The sequence below is a fragment of the Calonectris borealis genome, unplaced genomic scaffold (assembly GCF_964195595.1).
Source record: "Calonectris borealis unplaced genomic scaffold, bCalBor7.hap1.2 HAP1_SCAFFOLD_96, whole genome shotgun sequence".
NCBI classification, from domain to species: Eukaryota; Metazoa; Chordata; class Aves; order Procellariiformes; family Procellariidae; genus Calonectris; species Calonectris borealis.
The window spans coordinates 378,513-387,956 of NW_027441487.1; the positions used below are offsets into that span (position 1 = coordinate 378,513).

Here is a 9,444-nt window from a genome sequence, read left to right on the forward strand (position 1 = left end):
CCTCCTGCAGCAAGGAGCCAGTGCTCTGTGACCGAGCACTTCTGCATGGACACCTCTCTCTGACAGGAGACTGCCGGGCTGAAAACAAAACCAAAATCTTAAGTTGTCTTGGCTCCAGGGAAAGCAAAGAATATTTGATACCGATACAAACAAGTTCAAGAGAAAGCAGGATAGTGGAAAAGGCGGAAAATGTGATGTGTCTCACCCACCTTTAATTTCAGAGGAGGTTTCAAGGGTGTTTTTTTTTTCTCATGTACAGCACAGGTGAGGAAGCACACACCTGCCTTTTCAGGAGAACTGAAAAGAGTAAGACTATCAAGTCCGTGCAATTACTCTTCTTTGCAGGATACATGACTCCTTTTTTTACATCTCAGTGGAGAGCTTTAATTTACTATCACTAAGTTCTGATAAGGAAACAGCAAAACGTTCTCTGTAAATTTTTGAAAAGAATAGTAGACTGTTCATATAAACTGTAAATGACTTGTTTCCACTGTCAAAGGTTATAACGCTTTTGAGTATCTTTGCCATCTTCATCTTCTTTGCCAAGACTTTCTTCTGATAACGCTGTAACTACAGTACCTCAACATAACATTAAACTCTTCACATATCCTTGCAGATTCTATGAAATCCAAAATGCCCTACATGGATGCCTACAGGTTTTGCTATTACCATCACATTTAAGCACCAATCGATCCTACCAAACCTACAACTTGCAAAACCTGGAGACCAATTTACGCAAGACATGATGGAATTTACAAGCGGCACAGAGGAACATACGTATCCATCTTGTTCTGTCCTTGCCAGAACTGCTGGGTGACCTGTCATCAGCCTCAGTGACTAACAGCAGGCAAGACTCTCTCATCTGGCTTAGCGCAGATGCAGCTCCTAGGAAAACGGCTATTTCAGAAGTCAGGTCTTGTGATTTTGGGAAAGCGTTTCAAGGAAATGTTTTAAATACTCTAGAATGGTAAGACTAAGCATGGTAATCTCACTCCAAGTCCTAGCTCTGCCACAGATTACATGAGCAATAACGGGCAAGTACCCGTTATTACTATTACTATTACCCATTATTACTATTACCCGTTATTACTATTACTACCTTTGGTAGTTTTTTTCATGAAAGATGGTAAAAATGCAAAAAACCAGGGTATAATTATCTAGCAGGTTCTCATCGTAATACCCCCTCGCATTAATAGCTGGACACCAGGTAAGGAGTGTATGTGCTCTGTTCACCTACCTACTCACTAAAACTAAGTAAATTTTAGTCCTTGGAAAGCACTACCTTTCCTTTTTCTTTTTTCTTTTTTTTTCTTTTCATGAAAAGGGTGGCGCTGCTTTCTGAATTCAAGATGAGGTACATGGAGTACACAGACAACTCGCTACGTATCTGAACTCCCAAGTCAAGCTCAGAAGCAGGACGGATCATGGCACTGATCGGCTGCATACAGGCCACCTGAAAAAAACCACACACACACACAAAAGAGAAAACTTCTGAGCATGGACTGGAAGTCACTGGTTCAGGACTTATAAGGAGGCCAGAAGATAACACAAAGCCGCAGCAGAAAAAAAGCAGTAAAGCCAAAGGCATTTCAGCCACACCAACCTCATCCCACTTCAAGCTCTCCAGCTCCTGAGTAACAGTTCAAGTGCCATGTCCACACAAACCTGAGGAACTACGTACCTTCAGCGCCACCGAGGTTCCGCTCCCCAGGCCAGCCAAGAGGGGTTTGAATCGCTCCACCCCATCTGTTTCTGCTCTTCCAGCAAAAGTCTCCAGCACCTGCTCACAGCTGCACTGAGAGAGGATCAGCAGCTACCCACAAGCCAGGGCAGGAGGGCGCACGTGCAGACCAATTACAAAATGAAGAGAAGAGCCAGAGGCAGAAGAGAGACTCCACAGAGAGGCCAGTCGAAAGCTCAAGAGCAGCAAAAGGCAGGATTTCTGTCACCACGTCCACGCCTTCGCGTTGAGGCAGAGGGTACACAGAACCTTCACTGCATCGATCATCAGACAAGGGACTTTGATATCAACAGCTCTCGCCAGGAGCAGCACCCCCTCTTTTGTACCCAGCGGTGTTTGATTCCAAACTGAAAAGAAAGGAAAGCTGGAATTCATGTCCGAGACTAAGCCAGCTCTAAAGAAGAGTGAGATGGGAATGCCTCGTGATTGACAATGCTCTGAGGAATAACCATGAGAAAACACTTGTTCCAAAACCTTGTCCAAACCCCTGTGTTACCCTTGTTTCGGACAGGGCACAGAGGAGTGACAAGGAAGGGAGCGATGCATCTCAAACCACACGCTGCCAGCAAGAGAAAGCCTTTCAGGGAAACTTAAGAAGCCTCAAAGGAACATGTGGACTTGGGAGGAAACAGAGACTCTCCGTTTACCCAAGGAGAGCGGGGAAGAGCACACAGAGGGACAAGGAAGCGCCCCAGCTCATTCACGGGAAAGGGAAAACAGGTGTCCACTGCACAGGAGTGTCAAATAATAAAAATTTTAGAAACCCACAGATACAGAGAAAGACAAATGGGAAGAAATACTGAAGGGCATCAAGCCCTCATACGTAAGTTAAGAGGCATAATCAGAGAGGAGCAGAGAAAGCCACAAAAGAGGGCAGAGCAGCCAAAGTCCCACAGGCCTGTACAAATACACGGAAAGTGTTTTGTAAGTCCCAGGAAAGTATGTGATGGTGATGGTACCAGGAAATGTACAGTAGGAGAAAAAGCAAAACAAGCAACGGGACGATATCAAGGATTTACTAAAGAGCAGGAAACTTCCAGCACTATTTTCCCTGCCCATTCCAGCAACTGCTCTGAGATAACTGGGCAGACACCCTGCAGCGGGAGCTGTGGCTGTGTGAGGTTGTCTCTACACACTGCACAAGGCTCTTACCTGCTTGTGCATAAAGCCTTCAGGCATTGGATGGTCTCTTGTCTGCATCATGTACTATGTGACCTGCGAGGAAGAAAATCAGCGAGCTGACAAACTTATGGAACAAGACACCTCCTCTCTTTCCTCCAGAGCTCTTAGGTAAGGCGATGATGAGGCCCTCAGCACCCACAATCACACCAAGATTCCACCTTAATGGACTTTCAAAAGACGGTACGATAGGTTGTTTATGCAGGAAACCACCAGACTGAATTCCAATACAGCCAATATTCACACTGCTATCAATCGCCCCCCCTACTCACAAGAATCCCTCAGCTCAATCCCAAACACCTCCTCCCACCATCTCCATCTCAGGAGAGATCTTTAAGCCCCCAAGCAAACCACTGCCTCATCGCATCGTGAGCAACCTGCCCTGATCCTCTTTCTTCTTCCCTCCTGCCCTGGCCATACCACCCTGAGCTGGTATTTTGTTCCCTCCTCACACAACCAGACCACATACAGACACAGTACTAATCCTGCGTTTGAAAATGTCTGCGGTCACCAGGGACCAGTCTTCCCCAGCCTCACCACTGTGTCGTGGTGAGCATCACTGAGGTAGCCGTCATCCATTCTCCTTACAACCTGGGACCAGGATGGCCACCCCGCTGGACACACTGGGAGAACAATCACGTGGAGAGGAAAGGGGTTGCCATTGGACCGTGAAAAAGCCCAGGGCTGAACCAGGTTCTCCAGGCGCTACAGTTCTTGGCCTGACCCCAGGAGTAACCAGTCCTGAGGAGCCACGGGGCAAACTGCAAATACTATCTGTTGGTCAGTTATTGCAGTATGTTCGGTATGATTATACCCGTCAAATTCAAACTCAGTAGGAAGAGGAAGAACACAGGAAGGTTAAGAACACTTGAAACACAGATGGACGCAGAGCTCCATGTCTGTGGGGCTGCGCCAGGAGAGCCAGGAAGAGCGTGGAGCAGCAACGAGCCTTGTGGCTTTCTGGACACTATGACAGACACTCAGCAATGATGCCCACGCGATCAGCTGCTCACCCTGCAGCACCTTTTCCTCCTGGAGCCTTTTCAGGTCTCCAGCAGAGTGGCGAGGCCATCAGGACCGAAGCTCTGCACCCAGCTGTCAGGAACAGACAAAATCATCAGCACACACAAAAACCCCACGCGCTTTTGCACGGCCTCCACCCTTCCTCACCTCTACTCAGCCATAGCGCAGTTCCCAAGGTCAAAGCTCCCAGTTTCTCATTGACAGCCCTGGTTTTGTCCAGCGTCCCAGCCCACACCCTTCCCCACCTCACCTGATGGGGCTGCTGCTCAACCTTGCTGCTCCAAGGGGCTCTTTACGGGAGCTGTCTGTGGGTTTACCCACGGGTACCTGAAAGAGCGAGCAGAGCCACGTCTGTCCCTCTTTTACAGGACGTCCTCTTTTGCCTTCAGCGTGGCTGTGCTGGTGTCACGCTGTACAGCACAGCACCTTCAAACCCATACTGCAAGCAAAGTATCCCTCTCTCTAGAAGACCCATTCTTCTCTTCCTACCGTTTACATTTAATGACATGAGGTATTTAAACCCCATTTGCTGCTCTTCTGCCTACAAGAGGGCTAGCACTTCATTGTGTGTTCCAAGAAATCCATCTTATATTCTGCTTCCAAGAAGCTGTCATTTGGGCCAGTTTATGGCTACGGGTAAGAAGGCTAAAGCCAAGGAATTTCCCTAAAATCTTTACCTTGAACGAGCACAGCTACAAGTCCTGCAATGTCATAGATGCCCAAATCACTCAACCACTTTTTTTTTTTTTAAAACCAGAAGCTACCTTTGAAAATAATGAAGGAAGTGTAGCAATTTCCCTGTCAAGAGAAGAGGCTGGCACTTGTCCATCTCCTGGTATTCTGGCAATAAGTTTCTGTTGAACAGGAGGGTCTTCCTCGAGTATGATGAGTATCTTGAATTAGAAAGGAAGTCATACGCTTTTGTGAATGACTTCTGTTTGCTTTATAGGAAGACAAGTTGCTGCGCTATGCCTGTGTGTCTCAACATCGGCTCTGCATTTCAGAAACCGAACGTGGAAAATCCTTGGCTAATGATGCACTGAACCCTAAATCCCACTCTGGGGAGAAAAAAAAAAAGAAAAAGAAAAAATAGTATACACTTCTGGAAAAGTCAAAGTGAAACCACCTGCCTACCTGTGATGATATCCAGCATGAGCAGCTACTGAAAGGACTCAAAAGCTGTGACCCATAACGTCCCAGTCACATTTAAAGACAAAGCCCCAGACAAACCCCCACCTCTAGCCAAGACCTCCGACCCCTCTCCAATTCCAGGTCCCTGGCAGGCTGGCCTTATTCTGCTTCACGAACTGATAGCATTAGTTGCCTTTGCTGGGAAGCAGCAAGCCCCCTGAAAGAGATATACAGGGCCTGCCAGAATCAAGAGCAGGAAGGAAGGGCTGAGCTGGAACTCAAAAACTTCCGAATTTTTTGTTTAGAAGCCAGGCTGGAGTTTTTGTGCTGGAGCCTGTAGCACCTGCTCCCGAGGACCCCAGCACAGGGGCAGCAGCGAGGGTCAGAAATACTCACGGCACTGGATGTGTGCAGATAACAGGACACCATCTCCCTCTTGACCATAGTGTCTTTCTCCCGCAGAGGCTGCTGCTTCTTCTTGGTTAGGTTTGTATCCAGCTGCTGAAAAAAAGCACAGCAGTTTTTAAACACTCTTACTCTTGGAGCAGGGCTCAGCAAGCAAAACACCATTTAGGGGACAATCTATTACAAATGTGTGGTGGCAAATATGACTGCTATCAAGCTTATCCGATATTCATTGGATTTCAGTTCCATTAGAAAGCTAAAATCCACTGGGAGAGAAACCAGAGATACGGCTCGAACTAAAACCTGCTTTCAGCCTTTTGAGGCAAGTTTACTCTTCTCTTTTTTCTTTAAACTCTGTCCCAAGCAAATCAAGGAGGACCAGCCAGGAGGACCAGAAGTGTCCGAAACAAACCACTATTGAACAGCTCATTTTGATCTGAGAAAGAGCAGGCCAAACGATAAAAGCAGAGCCTCCTCAAAGAGGAGGTACATGCAAGCAGAAGAGGTGAAGCAGGCCAGTGGAAGACTTCAGAAATCATCTCCGCTCCTCTACTTGCTACAGAGGCGTTGCCACAGAAAAGTAGAAAATACTAGTGCACGGAGAGAGGGAATACGACGTTAGCTTACCAGCATCTGCTCACAGAGCGCCAGCACACGTCCCCCTGGTGCTTTCTGACGTGTCTGTCCCGAGGCAGAGATGCCCGTAGAGGCAGAGGAGGTGCTCGGACCTGGATCGGACTTCTCCCTTTTCTTCTTTACCCTCCTACTGGGGAATTGTCGCAGCTGGTGGGAGAAACAGAGGAAAAGTCAGCAATCACTCATGGCCTACATGCTATCCCAGAAGTCACAGCAGCATCCTGCCTGCACTCCTGCCGCTGGGTATCCCAGACACCCAGCGCTGGAGCAAGCGGCACTCAGTGTGGGCAGCTCAAGGGTCCTCGGCCTTTGGGCACCACCTGCACCAAGCAGGAGTTAGTGAGGACACTGCTGAAGTTTGAAGTCAGAGAGGATACCAATTCAACAGCTCCTTTGGAAACCACCAAAACCTGGTCAAATCCAAACAGTTTTGTAGTGCCCCCAGCTTTTGATTCATGCTCCGGTAAGACTGCCCATTAAACGGACACGAGGAGAGCAGAGCCAGAAGGGCGCACACTGCAGCCCATACCCAGGGAGCAAAAGTAGAGGATCCTAGGAAACTGAACAGCCTTTCACAAGGAACAGCTGCATGCAACAGGCATGTGGCACTAAGGGCTGAATTCCCTCCACAGGAAAGGGTTAGGGTAAGGTCTGCCCCGAGCAAGTAGGCACCCCGTGTACGACACCGTCTGCCAGGGAAACAGCCAGCACAAAACGGTGGTCGCAAGCAGAAGAAAACACGTGCAGGAAAAAAGATGCCACCAGTCTTCCTTCATCTGCCACGATGCTGCTTCAAAGCCTGCGAGAGAAGGCAAGGAGAAAGGGGGAAAAACAAATCAGTGACAAAAAATGCTTCAGACAGACGAGGACAAGGGGAATAAAAAAAAAAGAGGTAGGCAGTGATCACCCAGATTTTCCTTCCTATGCTTTCAGTCTGAACAGCGGTCAGAAATGCTGAGTTTCTGCATCCTGCATGTGGTGTCCGGTGCACGTTCCTCCAACATCAATATCTCCGAGCCCTGGGGCAGGTCAGAGCAATCCCAGCGATGGATCAAGTTCCTTTTCCCTCTCTCCTCAGCTGTCCCACACTAAAGCTCTGTCTAATGCCACATACTGGCAAGCTCTGGAGAAAAGAGACAATCCCACCATGGTGTGTACCCTGCAGCCTGTGCTGCTTTTCCTATGCAATGCCTTCGCTCCCTTCCACAGGAGGCAGAAGTACAAACTGAACCATCACGCAGTTATGCCCATCCCCTCCTCCACCAGAGATGCAAAAAGGCAAAAATCAACTCCCCAGCTCTTAGGTCTTCCTGCTCAGCAGGGCTGAATGACAAGAAAAGCAGCACAGCAGGCCAGGTGCTCCAGGGAGGCAGGTCCCCCTCCCCAGCCTGACTCGGTGCATCCCCACCACCACAGCGGTGCCCAAACTGCGGGAGCAGATGTTTCTGGTCCCCCGGCCACACTGTTGACTTGCAGGATGCACGTGATGGCCATCCCCGCCGCTCAGGGGGTCCAGTTCTCCACAGGACCAGGGCTGCAGCCGAGGGCAGGACGCGGCCCCGCTGCAGGACCACTGCAGGGCCGGCAGCCACAGACCTGCCTCTGGTGCAACGTCCCACAACGGGGCAGGCAGGGCAGGAGCCCTGGGGAGGGACCTGCAGCCCAACAGCACAGAGAGCACACGAATGGCACCCAGGCACCCGTTACAGGATTGCACCACAGCTCCATGAGACTTGGAAATAACTCGGAAAAATTAAAACATAAAAGAGCTATCTTAAGGTTGCATGATCCACAGCACAGTGGCAAAAATCCTCCAGTGCGGTGATCCATGTTTTTATCTTGAGGATCTGAAATATCCCAAAATCCTGTAATTACAGAATTCTCTTTTATTGATTAAAGATAACGCAGAATTTCAGTTCTCACTTTATTAAAGTAACCTTCTTCCACGCTGCAAGAGGACAGGCAAGGGGAGCAGACTCCAGATGCATGGACCGCACACATTTGCTCCCGACCGGGGCTGGCTCGCGGGGGCGCAGCCACCAAGACATTAAAACAGAGCTGCTGAAACCTCCCGCATGTCATGTCTCGCCCGAAGCAAGGACAGAAAGCCTGCACCCAGCTGCCCGAACTCTCCAAATGTGAACTGAGGCTCCTGTCCCAGACCTGACCACGGCCAGACAGACCGGGCAGGAGGTGGAGCTGTATCTACAGCACTGCTGCTCTGCTGCAAAGACCTGCTCCACCTGTGCGGAGAAGAATTGTGGAGTTGGGAGTTTCGTCCCAGATAAGATAGGACTTCGGCCTGCGCGCTGAGAACTAGCAGACGCGCATGTACGCCTGAGATAAGACCTGAACGCCTGCCTTAGTTGTCTCCTCTGTAAGGGAACTGTAAACATCAAGAGAATCGCGTGACTGGTTAACCCTGAGAATAAGCGGATCTGAGAGCAGATGTGTGGATCCTTGCCAAAAGGAAGAGAGACTGTTTTTCGTAGTTTATAAGGGATACGAATCGGGTGATGACTGGGGGAGACAGCGGGACCTCCCCGCTATGGTAAAGGATATCTACTCCTGTATTGTAACAATAAACGATTCTGTGCATGTATATGTGAGGGTCCGTGCAATCATACACCCCAAATGGTACCCGAACAGCGACATGAAAAAATAAGACGACCTGAAGAAAGAAGGTCTTGAAGAAAGGAAATAGAAATATCCGGTGGTGTACCCCTGTTGAGTTGGACGGAGGATAAACGGAGGATCAACATATCGAGCTCAATTCATCACCGGTCGCAGGACGATTCAGGTGAGCAGCCGCGGGGAAATTGGCATGTCAGTCACAGAAGCTTCAACTTGAAATATTTCAACGTATATTGAAGGAACAAGGTTTTAAGGTCGCTCCAATACAATTGGTGAGACTCCTTGCGTGGGTCCAGGATCACTGCCCTTGGTTCCCTTCTGTAGGAATGGCCGGGTGTTATGATTTAAAGCAATGGCAGAAAGTGGGGGAGGAATTGCAGAATAAACAGATTTTGCAATTAGAAATTCCAGAAGGAATATTGATTACCTGGCGAGTTGTGTATACAGCTCTGCAGAAGTTGCGTCCTGCAGAGCAGGTGTTGCAAAATGTGACTGATTCAGCAATACCGGAGGGAGAATCAAAAGATGGGGAAGATTCGTTTGAACTGTTGGCTCCTGATGAAACTGTAATGCCTCAGGCATCCCACTGCGGGGCAGGGGAGTGAGTGATTGGCTATGTGGTATTCGGCTGCCCGCCAGGTTAAACCACGACAGTCCTTTTTGGCGCCCAACGTGGGGCACGAAGGGTTGAGATA

General features: G+C 49.0%; 2 long non-coding RNA genes across 3 annotated transcripts; both read right to left on the minus strand.

Annotated features, from left to right (window-relative positions):
- Window positions 1-209: 209 nt before the first annotated feature.
- Window positions 210-2,220, minus strand: LOC142076715 (uncharacterized). Of its 2 annotated transcripts, none has more exons than XR_012671280.1 (3): window positions 1,682-2,220; window positions 1,238-1,453; window positions 210-297 (listed from the first exon to the last, which is right to left on the minus strand). It is a non-coding gene; the product is annotated as an uncharacterized LOC142076715 (long non-coding RNA). The 2 variants fall into 2 exon arrangements; XR_012671279.1 differs by having other exon boundaries at window positions 216-404.
- A 1,891-nt stretch (window positions 2,221-4,111) lies between these two features.
- On the minus strand, window positions 4,112-6,265 carry LOC142076716 (uncharacterized). The gene is made up of 3 exons (XR_012671281.1): window positions 6,107-6,265; window positions 5,471-5,575; window positions 4,112-4,270 (listed from the first exon to the last, which is right to left on the minus strand). It is a non-coding gene; the product is annotated as an uncharacterized LOC142076716 (long non-coding RNA).
- Between the last annotated feature and the right edge of the window lie 3,179 nt (window positions 6,266-9,444).